This window comes from Clarias gariepinus, chromosome 24 (assembly GCF_024256425.1).
Source record: "Clarias gariepinus isolate MV-2021 ecotype Netherlands chromosome 24, CGAR_prim_01v2, whole genome shotgun sequence".
In the NCBI taxonomy this organism is placed as follows: domain Eukaryota; kingdom Metazoa; phylum Chordata; class Actinopteri; order Siluriformes; family Clariidae; genus Clarias; species Clarias gariepinus.
In genome coordinates this window covers 9,147,089-9,158,026 of record NC_071123.1, presented here as the reverse complement: position 1 = coordinate 9,158,026, position 10,938 = coordinate 9,147,089, and the positions used below count along the sequence as shown (strand labels likewise).

At 40.5% G+C, this 10,938-nt stretch overlaps 1 protein-coding gene across 4 annotated transcripts in view; it reads left to right on the top strand.

Annotated features, from left to right (window-relative positions):
- The first annotated feature begins 1,741 nt into the window (after nt 1-1,741).
- The window catches only part of camkk1a (calcium/calmodulin-dependent protein kinase kinase 1, alpha a), a 114,290-nt gene continuing 105,093 nt past the window's right edge, over nt 1,742-10,938 (top strand). For 2 of the 4 annotated variants that reach the window (XM_053485537.1, XM_053485534.1), the window contains exon 1: nt 1,742-2,213. The gene's annotated coding sequence lies outside the window, so the exon portion shown is untranslated. Of the gene's footprint in view, nt 2,218-10,938 lie in introns of all 4 variants that reach the window. The other 2 variants (XM_053485536.1, XM_053485535.1) reach the window with 2 other exon arrangements.

Here is a 10,938-nt window from a genome sequence, read left to right as displayed (position 1 = left end):
GAGCATCAAGACCCGCACCAGCAGATACAGTGACAGTTTCTATCTACAAGCCATCGGGCTTCTGAACTGCTGACATTCTGCACACACCAATATACACTCACCGCAACCTCTGGACTCTTAACAATGCCACTTAAACAATGCCACTTTAAATCCATATTCAAAATACTTCATTATACCTTGTTATATGAAAATACAAAATTATCTTAAAGCTTTTTTGCACAAACAGATACCTTTGCAATAATATTATTACTATTATTATTATTTTTTTTATTATAGTACCTTTACCTCCATTTTTTTCTCTTTCTATATTTTTATATTTTAATGTTTATGTAAAGTTGGGGAACACGGGTCTAAGAATTTCATTACGGTAATGATGCCTCATTGTTATCTGTATATGACAATAAAACTTGAAACTTGACTGGTCTGAGTGACCATAGTAATACCAATCCACTGCTGAAAGCTCCTACAATTGGTATGCAAATGTCAGAAGTGGAGCATGGAACAATGAAAGCTGGATTTTCTTTTACATCATGTGGATGACTAGGTGCATGTGCTCCAATTACTTGGGCTATAGATGGCTCCAGGATGCATTATGGGAAGAAGACATGCCGATGAAGAAAGTTTGATACTCTGGGCAATGTTCTTCTGGCAAACCTTGGGTCCTGGCTATCATGTGGATATTTCTTACATGTAACCCCTGGCAGAACTGTTGCAGACCAGGTATTCCCTGATGGCAGTGCCATCTTTTAGCAGGATAACGCACCCTGTCATAATAAAAAAGGATTTGGGAATGTTCTGAGGAGCATGACAAAGCATTCTTGTCATTACTTGGCCTCCAGATTTCCTAGATCTCAATCTGATTGAGCATCTGTGGTGTGTGCTGGACAAACAAGTCTAATCCATAGACGACTCACCTTGCAACTTACAGATCCTAAAGAATCTGCTCCTAACACTTTAGTGCCAGACACCATATTGGCTCAGAGTTTTTTTGGTGACACACAACATTAAGCAGGTGATTTTATTGTTATAGATAAATATTTTAATGTATATTAAAATGAACACACATAGTTACTGTATAGCATTAACTAAATTGGGTAGCAAAAAAAAAAAAAAGGTAGACGACGAATTGACAGGACTCCTTAGGTGTTTTTCTACACTGATTCTGATTGGATGCCTCAACCTGGAAAGAATAGATGATAGCTAGCTAGGAGAGGAAGAAACGTTAAGATCTGTCACAATTTAAGAACCAATTATTTGTCACATGTTCCTTTGTATAGTCAAGTTTGTGAGCTGGGGTCAGAGCACAGTGACAGCTAGGATACCGTTCCCCTGGAGTAGATGGGGTTAAAGGCCTTGACCGACAGTGCCTGGGCGCTGCTGAGGTTTGAACCCCCGACCTTCCGATCAGTAACCCAGTAACCCATAGCCCACAAGTGGTCACATAAAAAAAAAAATCAAAGGGTTAACGTCTTATTCTTTGAAATGGCATAAAATCTATTTTGGTAATGTTCAACTAAAGAATAAATGCACCAAAAATTAATTAATTCTTTTATCTTAGGATTCCAGTGCCCAGTCTGCCTTAAATGTATTAAAACTTTCACCGTTGGTGTAGGTTTTGCCCATGATGAGGGCTGCAGCTAGATGTCACTCTCCTGTGGAGCACAATGAGGCGGGCTTTAGGACCCGACGCGGGGAACAGAAAACGGGGGAAAATGTTTCACAGAGCTTGGAAGTTGCACACTGGGCTGTTGAATCGCGCGCTGTGCACGCGCTCGGGACTCGCGCACTGTTCGGTGTCCGTTCCTGGACCGAGCTCCAACTTTCCACCCCATCAGCGCGCGCGGTGCAGAAACTGCCCCAAGCACCGCCCCAGCACCGCGAGCCGGAGCGGAAAGCGCGGGCGGGTAGTAACGCTCAGTGCAGAGCGGCGAGCGGAAGCGAGTTCACCGGCAGGTGAGAGAGCCGCGACCAGAAGCGAATAAACCGCGAGAGGAGGGAAATAAACCCCAACCGGATGCGAGGGAGGATCAGCGCGAGGACACCGAGCATCCAGTCCGGGGACTGCATCGATCAGCTGACTCGGATACAGAGAACCGAGTCAGGAGTCGGCTCAGTGAGCTGATCTCACACACACACACACACACACACACACACACTTCTTACAGCTGAGACGATTAAAAGACATAGAGGGGGGCCAATATTTCCGGAAATTGGTGAGTGAGTGAAAGTTTTATTTTTCAGTATGCAAATTTTAAGTGTGTGTGTGTGTGTGTGAGAGAGAGCTTTAGAGTAGTCTGGTTTAATATGACATGTCTTATAATAATAATAATAATAATACAACTCACTGCCTGTTACTTTATAGCTTCACAGCAGGTTAATCTACAGTAATAATAATAATAAGTAATAATGATAATAATAATAATAATAATAATAAGTATTATTATGATTATTATTATTAATTGAATTATCTTTTAGAAACTGGTTTGCTCAAGTCGTATTCAACTGGCACAGCGGTTAGCACTGTTGTACCAGCTAAGGGGTTTGAACCTCTCCTTTGCTCTGTGTGTGTGTGTGTGTGTGTGTGTGTGTGTGTGTGTGTGTGAAGTTTGCATGTTTCCCCATGCTTCGTTGGTTTCCTTTCACAATCTAAAAACATGTAATGTCTATAATTGGTGTTCCCCTAGTGTGTGTGTGTGTGTGTGTGTGTGTGCACGCTCTGGGTTGGCATCCCATCCAGGATGTCCCTCACGTAGAATCCTGAGATCTCGTGGACAGGCGTTATAAATAAGAAGTGATTAATTCCATTAATCACAAATCGGCGTATCACAGTGATGTCTTTTGTTTATAATCTTGGCAGCAGTGTTGTACAGTCATGTGTGTGACGTGTGATTGCCATGTTTCCCTTTAAAGTCCATCTCGACCATGCGACGGCTTCCTGATCCAGGATTCAAAACGAGTTCAATGTTATTGAATATTTCTAACATGGAATAACCTGTGCCAGGTTTACTGAGTCATGTGTGTTCTGTGCAGCTTATTGATTGTGCCATACCTAAACATACGCTACGGTGTTATACACACGTTAGACATTTACAGCACGCCCGCAGTCTCAACTCACACCTTCGGATCTTACACACTGTGCCAGCTCAGCAGGCATGTAACATGCATCGGTATACACTCTATATTAGTGGCACGCTTCACATCTCTCAGCCAAGTTATGTAGAATATATATATATTATAGTGAGGGTTATTTATTTATTTATTTATTTGTGCTCAGAAAATATTACACTTGCATGTTACGCAAAATGACATTGAATGACATTAAATCGTTATATTTTATTCCTCTTCGTACTACAGTTATTTACAATTATAATGCAGCAGCATGGCACAGCGTGGCATTGTTAACCTTATAAAGCTCATTACTGTTACCTGTAATGTAAAATGATACACCGATCTCTATTAGATGGCGGTATGGTGGTGTAGTGGTTAGCACACTGGCCTTGCACCTCCGGGGTCGAGGGTTCCATTCTCGGCTCTGTGTGGAATTTGCATGTTCTCCCCGTGCTTGGTGGGATTTCTCCGGGTGCACCGGTTTCCTCCCACGGTCTTTTTTTTGTAGACAGATACATACAGCAATGAAAAATTTAAAGGAGTTGAACAAAAAAGCCAACCAGACTTGCACTATTCAGGCATCTTTGACTCCGGGATCCACCTCAGTTGTATCGAGTCGTATCGAGTCAGACTGAACCTGCGTGTCTTGTATAACCCAGCGGTCTGAGCTTCAGTTTTCTTCGCTTTATGCTGTATATCAATTTGACAGCATTCGAGGCTCCTGGCGAGATCACAGACAGCTTTCACCCACTCCTAGTGGGTGTGAATGAATGTGCTAAAGGCTCCTTGAGTGTGCGCGTGTGTGTGTGTGTGTGTGTGTTTGTGTGTATATCTGCTAAGACCGGCGGCCTTTTCCAGGTTATCCTGTAACAGGACTCTATTAGTGTAAGTTCGAGCAGAAGAGTTTAGACTGGTCATGATGATGGAAAAAGTGAGATGGGCGGTAGTCTATTCTGAGCCTGCAGCTCATCAGGGATCAGTGTGTGGAAATGACTTGATTAAATGTACGCCGCATAAGAAATGACTGCAGAGGAACGAAAAAGCAAACGCGCAGACTTGGATAGATGGAGTTGGCTTGTTTCCGGTCATGGCCACGATGTAAGAACTGGCAGAGCAGTTTTAGTGATTAATCCGGAGAGATTCATTGTTCATGTCTATGGAAAGGGATAACGATTTTGTTGCTTCTCTGTGAGTAATGCAGGGAGATTTCACTGTTACAGCACTGACCCATAATGCAGTGCAGGTCCAAATATATTGTTAGATAAACACTCGATTAAAAACATAATTGATTTAAAGAAAAAAAACGTACTGGTTGCAAAAGGTGTTAATTGTGTTTATGATGCTTTTGCCTTACAAACATGCGGTTAAATTCTGGATGGTGATTGGTCAGGAAGTAATGAATCATTTTATATGACACTTACTGTAACAGTAGTTTCAAACATACACTATGTGTCATTTTTCATGGGATGATGAAAGTAACTGCAGGTGCACACGTACAGTACGCAATGTAAACGACCAACGTAGAGCATGTTGTCCTGTCTCTTCCTCTTAAAATTAATGTCCATTTGCAAAAATCAATAAATGAATAAAAATTCAACAATCAACAGCGCTCGTTAGGGTGAGACACTGAAGTGATGAAACTTCAGATTATACGGAAAGGACTGCTGCACGAGGGCGTCATGATCTTGCATGACAGTGCACGTCTGCACACTTCTGCCCACACGGTCTACAGTCTGCGAAAACTTTTTGTGCTATTAAAGCGTCCTCCCTATAGTCCTGATCTCGTTCCATCACACTTTCATCTGTTTAATCCCTTGAAAGCAGCTGTGAGAGGACGAAGATTCACTTCTGATAGAAAAATTATGTAACTGTCTTTAGTTAATAAAGATCTAAATATTTTTTCACTCCCCTTCCTATATGTATATATGTATATACAGTGAGGTCAATAAGTATTTGATCACCCTTAAAGACCAGTTATTTTGCTTTTAAATAGTCCATATGCTTCTTATGGAGCCACCCCTTGGTTTTCCTGCCTGTGTGTTTTGGGTCATGTTTATTATATTAATATAATATCAATAATATGAAAATATATACATAATATAGATCCTATACACAGTATATCAATATATAATGTATAGCGAAAAGGTTTTTTTTTTTCCTGAAGTGTGTATACATTTTTTTGGCTGAATCTGTGTATAAACAGTACACTATATACATATATACTATATTATACTGTACAAAGAATGAGCCAATTCCTAACCCATAACCCTATACGTTCATATGCATGTGAAGGCAGGTGAGTGAATACTTGTGCCAATATCTGAAATGTTGAAAGCGAAGTTGTATGAATGCATGATGGTCTCCATAGTAACACCTTGTTACAATATTGTGTGTGGCATGTACTGTATAATGGACGCTCCGCAGTCACCGAGAGCGATCGTTTTATCGGATTAACGATGACACAGTGCAGGTCAGAGACTCAGAGATTTGTGTGTCAGTGTCGGCACTTCGTAGCAGTTCCAGTTCCTTTCAGTTTATCTTTACAGGATCGTCTTCAGGATGAAGGGCTTTTATGATTTCTCAGGAACATGTCAAGCTGCATTTTCTCAGTTTTATCGTCTACACGAGAAGAAAAAACGAAACCGTTGAGGAAGTGACAGTTTAACACTGCTACAGTGTCAACAGGAACTACAGTAGGTTCTCTCGCAGAACATTAGAATTCGAATGTAATTATAACCAGCTAAACAATGTATGATGTCATCATTTCAGTAGTAATGTAACCATCTGCAAAAGAGATGTGCTGTTAAGAGTAATAAAACATCCACATCATACCATATCAATCATATTAATGATATATTCAGCTTATCTGATCAGATTTTGTTTTTCAACCTTTTATGATTTTCACATTATAACTGAAATAAGAGACATTAAAATGCTCTTTGGGGAGGCATATAAACAGATAACTTTGTTTTGAAATGTGCATAACTTTTGCAACCAGAGCTACTGCTAAATACATTTATGCAAAGTGCATAAATATTACACGATCGCCATTTTTTCCAACCGCTGTCCTGTGAACTTTGATTAAAAAGTGGTTGGTGTTACTTTTATGTCTCTGTACAGAATGTGTTACTGTATGCTTGCATTTTTGTCTTTTCAACTTTCCTCAGCTGTGTTTTTCCTCCTCAAGTATCATAACAAGCCACGGTCATGTGGCCAACTATGGCTTTAGAAAAAAACATTCACGTTAAAAAATAATTAAACCTTATTTATTTCTTAATGCATTTAATTTCGAGTGGATTTGTCTTGTTATATAAATCAGTCATTCACACACTCATCGTCTATACTGCTTTATCCTGTATACAGGGTCATGGGGGAAACTGGAGCCTGGAGACTTAGGGAACAAGGCGGGATACATCCAGGATAGGGTGCCAATCTATCTCCGGGTGCACACACACACATACACTACGGTGAATTTAGAAATGCCAGTTAGTCTCATCTCCATGTCTTTGGGACTGTTGGAGGAAACCCACCAAGCACGGGGAGAACATGCAAACTCGATGTACACAGACCCCGAGGTGAGAATAGAACCCAGACCCTGGAGGTGCAAGGCGACAGTGCTAACCACTAAGCCACCATGCCACTTTATACAAATCATTTCACCAAAATAAATATTTAAATTATTGTTAAAACATTCAACCAATACAATAATTATATGTGCATTGTGATTACCTGAGGTAACATGAAGGATGTGTGTGTGACACGGTGTGCAATGACGCGTGCGCACACAGACACAATAAGCAGACTGAGCCTTGAGCAGAGAGAGTAATTGGATCTTTAACACCTTTAATGAGACTTGCTTTTGCTTCACACGCGTGCTGTTCACACACACATACAGACACAAAATAAAATATGTTTTACACACGTGGTCACAGTGTTATAGTAAACAGCACGCGCGTGCACGGATGTTGATTATACCAGTGAGAGACGCACACTAACACCCAGCAGGGGAGATGATTACCCACAAGTCCACAGCGCAAGAGAGAGAAAACCCGTTGGCTCAGTTGTGATCTTGTGATGTTCGGCGTCAAAACAAGAAGTGCATGCGTGATACATGATACTCGGTACTCGTAAACCAAGACTTGTTCGTTTTCCAAGTTAAAATTCATTAAAAATCTTTGCTCGTCTTGTGGAACACTCGCAATCCGAGGTTTTCACTGTTCTTTGGTTTTATAGAACTGATGATCATCACACATTATTTGCTTCAGCGATAAGATGTATCGTAGGATCGCACATTCGATTGATCATTACACAAAACAAGACAATAAAGAAAATAATTAGATGATTATGAGCAAAAGTTTGCATACCGTTAGTTTTTAATAATGTGTTCTTTCAGTGATAATTGCAGATGAGACCATTTATGTTCTCAGGTTGTACAGCTTTCTATTCTTCTTCGGCAAAAAGGCTTCAGGCCTTGTAATGTCCTGGGTTGTCTTGCATGAACCGCGGGAGTGTTTCAGTGATACCCTGTTCAGGAGACTGTGACTCTGCCTTGTGCTCTGGATCATTGTCTTGTTAGAAAGTCCAAGTGCATCCCGTGCACGGCTCCTGGGCTGATGAATAGGAACGGGCCTCCAGAACATTTCTGTTAACCTGCTGCATTCATCTTGCCAGGAAATTTTGTCAGTGCTACTGCAGCGCTCCTCCCTCTTCCCCCGCAGAACATCAGAGATCTACAGGACCTCCGTGCTTCTCCAGTAGAGATGGTGTGTGCTTCTCATCACACGCTGTGTAGACTTCTCTACAGTTTGTGGTTGTGGCCAAAAAGTTCAAACTTTGTTGGAGTACCTCCATATTGTTCATCTTTAAGCAGTCACATCACGTTTATTCCAAAGACGTCTTTATTTTAGCTGAAGTTGCATGTGGGTTTTTTTTGCATCCTGGCTGATATCTTTGCTGAACCCTTAATTTTTCACCTTTTTTTAAAATTGATCGACTACATTTTCTCTAAGGTCATCTGACAGTTCTTTTGCCTTCCCCGTGTCTCAGTATTCAGCCAAGACCGTGTGGCTCTGAATGAAACGCTCACCGTGTATTTCAAGCGCTTAACAACTTGTTGGCTATTTATACTCAGACACTAATTACACTCACAGAAGTCACAGGTGTGAAAATCTGCCCTTAATAGATATTTAAACCTGTATCTTCTCGGCTTGTGTGTGTGTGTGTGTGTGTGTGTGTGTATTATCCCGCCAAGCGTTCCAAGCAACATTAGATCAGGACCATTTAAATGATTGAGTTATTTTTATTTATATAAAAGACTTTGCCACAAAATTCACTTATAAAACAAAAACGAAAGTGGCTCAAATTCTTGCTATTACCGTCTTTAAGGGAATTCTTGGGACCCATAGATTTTGCACAAAACGCAAAAAAAATCCACTGACTTGGCTTTCTACTTTCTACAAGTAAGTTTTAAACGGCTCCCGAACATGGCTCCCGCAACTTGGCCGGTGTTCGGTTCGGCTCAGTTTGTTCGTTCGTATGCCGAAAATGCTTCGCGATGCCGAGACAAATGTCTTGCAAAATTTCAGTTATTAATTCGGAGCGTTTGTATGCCCAGATACTTGTGTGTGTGTGTGTGTGTACTGTATACTGTATGGGGTGTATGACAAAAGCGTGACCCGAGTGACTAGCGACGGCTCATCCTAGTGGAATTTCTCTTTCTGAAACCTGATGCAGTTCAAACCGCCGTAGCCGCGGACAGATTGCGTTATTAGATATTTCGTTTGTTTCCCCACATCCTGTTGCGTGTTTGCTTTGCAGTCATGTTTAACGTCTGCCTGAAGGCTTCAGTGCGGCGTAACTGGAGACATTACAAACACCATGGCTGCTCCTTCCGCCTTCCCTCAGACGCTGCGTGAACACTCGCTCGAGGCGCTTGGGGTAAATTAATTATTGCGTACAGTACAGAAACACACACAACCTTACTATGAGTAAAAGCTTCTCATTACCATAGTATCATTATTATTATTATTAGTGCGGCTAGTTCCTGTTATGCGAGTGAAGTAAACAATGCCCTTGTCGGGGTCAGTCATGTGCTCAGAAGGTCAAAATTCTTTGATTTTCATGTTCTCTACGGTGTCAAAGAAGTGCACACACACACACACACACACACACACACACAGGCAGAGTCTAACACACACCTGTCTGAAAGTGTCATGTTGTCTCCTTCACCTCTGCTTCAGAGTGTCTGATCTGTACTAATCTCACTCCTGTGTGTGTGTGTGTGTGTGTGTGGGGTCAAAGGGATTCCCAGAGAAACAAATGGGGGGTTTACCACAAACAGAGTGCTTTACCACCCTGTCCCCCTTTAAGCACTAGAGAGCAAAGAGAGCTAGAGAGCAAACTGTCACATGTGCTTTGGACCCGATGCCCATCGCTGAGACCGCACGGGGACACACTGAGCGCACCAGCCTTTGTGGGTTGGGCTCGGCTGTATCATGGCCCGTCATGTTCGGTGATGAGATATTTCCTCCATCTGTACCGCTTTTGGCTATTAGTAAATGTTTGCCGCGTCTTCATCAGGCTGTTACACACTAATTACGGGGTACAATAGGTGGCGTAGATAGTGAGCGGGAACAAAGCTTGTTATTATCAGCTGCCGAGCTACTTCTGTGTTTTGTGCGCGGGTTTGTGTGAGTGCTGAGGGCTTTACAAGGTGAACGTCAGACGTGGAGCTCACCAAAGTGTGTAAACCTGCTGGAGTTTCATTGGCATCTAGCTTCAAAAAAATCTTTTACAGATTGCTCAAAATTAATTAGCATATTTAGTTTATTCCGCTGCATATTAAATCAGAATTGCAGAGTTGGTCTATTATTTACAATACAACACATACTTATACTATTAAATTAATACTGTTTATAATATTACTTATAAGTAATATTGTTAGCGTTATTAATATAGAACATGCTTTAAATATTATCAGTTTTAGCTTGGTATTACTTACTGTACTACGTATGTTACCTACAATATAAAACGTTTAATACTTACAGTTTTTATAACTTTAACGTGGTATTATTAACGATAATACTTATGTTACCTACCTACAATAATAACTTTATAATACTTACAGTGCTAACCTACAATATAACATTTATAGTACTTACTTACAATGTTAAATTTAGTATTTACCCACCAAATTGAGTCAATAATTCTTACGGTAGGTAACGATTTTAATTCAATTTTATTTATAATACTTGCTGAATATATAAAATCAATTTGGTTTGTAGTAACACTTACAGTTTTAACTAATTGTATGCATACTATTTTTAATACTTAGATAAAATTTATACAAATTGGAGAAAATTATAAGTGACATGCCAAATTTTTTTTTATGGAAATTTAAGTTATGTCATTTCTGTTATGTTGTTTAGACAATAATGATGTGCGATTATTTTCGTACTTTCCACCTTGTGTAGGCGTCGCTGTAATAAATATGGGGAATAGTTACGGTTAAAATGTTGCTGCTTTGATCCAAAAAGCAGCCAGTCTGATTAAATGAACTTTATAGTTTTCGTGCCATCTGAAATAAAACAATGAACCAATCTTTGTGCTGGTGTTTGTGCGTGTTTCTGTGTTTCTGTGACTCTGTGTCTCCCCCCACCATGCTCATGTTTACCAGCATCCTCAGCTCCAAGACCGTGTGTGCCCATAAATAATTCTGTGTGTGTGTGTGTCAAGGTTGTATTGCTGCCTCTTTCTCTCTCTTCCTCTTTATTTTTCTTCTGCGTGTATATATTTTTCCGTCCTTAAATCTTGCTTTCTTTTCATCTTCCT